The sequence below is a fragment of the Nicotiana tomentosiformis genome, chromosome 10 (genome assembly GCF_000390325.3).
Source record: "Nicotiana tomentosiformis chromosome 10, ASM39032v3, whole genome shotgun sequence".
In the NCBI taxonomy this organism is placed as follows: Eukaryota; Viridiplantae; Streptophyta; class Magnoliopsida; order Solanales; family Solanaceae; genus Nicotiana; species Nicotiana tomentosiformis.
The window spans coordinates 54,757,985-54,761,144 of record NC_090821.1 but is presented as its reverse complement, the minus strand read 5'-3'; the positions used below and the strand labels follow the sequence as shown (position 1 = coordinate 54,761,144).

General features: G+C 34.2%; 1 long non-coding RNA gene across 1 annotated transcript; it reads right to left on the bottom strand.

Moving 5' to 3' along the window:
• Positions 1-326: 326 nt before the first annotated feature.
• LOC104116522 (uncharacterized) lies at positions 327-2,544 on the bottom strand. Its single transcript, XR_690855.4, has 4 exons — positions 2,185-2,544; positions 1,308-1,397; positions 1,036-1,147; positions 327-607 (listed from the first exon to the last, which is right to left on the bottom strand). It is a non-coding gene; the product is annotated as an uncharacterized lncRNA (long non-coding RNA).
• Positions 2,545-3,160: the final 616 nt, after the last annotated feature.

The window sequence follows — 3,160 nt, the reverse complement described above, 5'->3', positions numbered from 1 at the left end:
CGCTATTAGTCAATAGCAACCGGAAAAAAACCGGTCGTCACTGGTCATTAAAAGCCTCGACGTTAAAAGTTCACGACCGGATTTCTAATCGGTCGTTAAAGATCCTTTAGCGACAACAAAAAATTCTGTCGTCATAGCTTATTTTTAGCGACTGAAGTTTTCCTTCATTATTTATTTTTCTGGTCGTTAAAAACCTGTAATGATGACAACAAATCCAATTAATGTTAGTGCTTTTAGTAGAAGGATTTTACATTCGTTAATTTTCTATTAACTATTACTATAACGATATATTAAAAACCTATATACACACAGTTGATCCAGAAACATAAGAAATAATCAATATTCCTATAAATTTCACAATTAATTACAAGGGACAAAAGCAAAACACTACCAAAAATATACATATCCAAAATGGACAATAAACTTGTCAACTCCTAACAAAACAAAGAATAGATTGTAGCATTAAAAATGGAAAATCTGTTAAACAACTCCTAACAAAAGAGAAACTAGGCTCCTCTTCTGGTTCAACTTGTTCTTTAGCATTTTCAGTTGCTACTTGCTCTGCATTTTCTTCAAGGACAGGTTCTTCCAACATCAGGTTTCTTATCTGTTAAAAGAAAAAATTCTTATCAGTCCAATAAAATATACTCCTAAAAGCTTTTTCTTTTTCTTCTTTTTCACTTTCCAACAAAATGAAGATTAACCACAAAGAAAGCAAGCACAATTTTATAGGAATCATCTAAATATTCGAAAAGAGAACTAAATTGATTGAAACTTCCCAAAGAAAGCAATTATAATTTATCAGACAAGAGTATTCCAGGAACAATGAATATTGAACCAGAAGAAAGATCGAAATAAAGACTAACCATAACTAGCTAATATTTTAGTGGATACCATAACTAGTAAATAAAAAAAGTTGAGCATTTCCCAGTCAAATTTTAAAATTTTATGTATTCTTTTATATGTAAACTGAATGTAAAAAGTTCTATTTGATCTACATATGCGAAAATAACCATAAACAGTGGAAGGCATTACCATCATCTGGAAAAGTGGAGTATGACATTGTCCCTCTCTCCGGAATAATATGTATTTGAAGCAAACCATCATCTGAAAAAGTTCTATTAAGTTCTAAGATAACATTCTCCGCCTGAAATAGGAACATATGCCATTCGGTCACTAGCAGGACATTGATTTCAAGTATGTGTAGCTTAATCAATTGCCTGACATGCCAAAATTTCGAATTATAGTTTTATTTACTAGTAGCTATCAAGAAGTTATATTTTTTGAGAAATTCTATTGGCACATACCTTCTGTTTATACTTTGGGTCTCCTGTCCTTTGCGAAAGAGCAATAAATTCAATCTACTCAGAGGCAGAATCTGGCAGGATACTATTACCCTGAGAGTAAGGAGCACAATAATTTCACCAAATTTATGATAGAACTATAGAGATGTAATTACATATGTTTTCAATGTGTTCATGCATAGAAAATTCACACATTATACATCACATGCCACGAGACTGAAATATTCAGATTTTAAAAGATAGTCATTGGTGTGCAAAAAAAGATTCTGTCAAAGGGTTAAGGAGGAAAAGAACAAGTAAAGAAACCATATAACCCAATGGCTGCACAACAACCTCACGACCATGCAGCTCCCCATATGCCCCAAAGAAAAGAAATAAACAACAATTAAAAAGAAGAGAGTTGGATTCCCACAGGAGAAAATTTCAGCAAAAGCATCACAAGATGGCTGGCTGCACAAACAAGTTGAGAGTATGTGGGAAAGTTTCCTAGAACTACAATTGCTAAGTTGTAGTTAATCAAATTTTAGAGAAGATATTATATTTCTTTATTCAAATATGTATTACTGAAAATTAAAACATGTATCGCAAAACATATTGACTGAAAAAAGGTTCTTAGAGTTTATTTAGCAGTGAGGATGAAAGATGCTAGTTCTAAGGCTCCAATATTCATTCAGGAAATTAGTCGAATAGCTGGTGAGCAATTCCATGGACAATTATAAAAGTGCAATCTCCAATAGATCTCAAAACAATTAGGGCTAAGTTATCACAACAATCTTTCACCAATTTAACACAACCATCACAAATGAATCATCACAAATTAAATATCAGAAGAAAAGCAAGAAGAACAGAGACGAAGTTCGAAATTGAACCAAGAACGCACCCGAAGCTCTCTTAGAATATCTCTACGTTTCTTAATTTGTGGCGACAGAATCTCGAGCTTATTCCTATGCTGCCCAGTAAAACCTTGAAGCTTATTCTAAAGATTCTATATATAAGAAATAAAGAGAAAGCATGAGAGAATATCAAATTACAAAAAACTGAAAGTATAAAAAGTATGTCACCAAGCACTATAATTTATCCACATATTTCAAACAAAGATACGCCTTAGAGAATAAGAATTTTGAGTCTGCGAGATGAAGACTTGGCAGTTTCTATTGCTAAGCAGTTCTGTTTTGAGTCAAGGCTTTTTTTCTTTATTATTTATTTATTTAGAGGGGTGGGCGGGGAAATATTACGGGAAACATGCGTTCTTTTTGGGTTTAATTTTGTTGTAGTATTAACGAAGGGATATTATACTATTTAGCGACCGAATATTATTCTCCTATTATTGCTGAACTAAAAATAGTGATTTAATGACGGGAAAAAATTTTGGTAGCCAAAAGTATATTTATAACGACCGGACTCATGTCCCTTCGTTAAAAAATGATCGTTAAAAGTCAATATTATTGTAGTGCTAGTCTCAAGACTACCAATAATAACCACACACGAATAATAGACATGATTTACTATAACAAAGTCTCCCACCAGTGTAGATACACACACAGAAGAACTCAGAGAATCACGAGGCACAACCAAATATGAAGCGAAATAGGAGGACACATAGGAATAAGTAGATTCTGGATCAAATAGAACTGAAGTATCTCTATGGAAAACTGGAATAATACCTGTGATCACAACATCAGATGACTCGGCCTCAGGCCTAGCTGGAAACGCATAAAATCGGGGTTGGGCCCCACCACTCTGAAATGCGTCTTTGGGATGACCTCTAACTGTCTGGCCTCCACCTCTAATGGCCTGACCTCCACCTCTAGCTGCCTGACCCCTACCTCTAGCTGGCTGAGCAGGTGGTGAAGCAA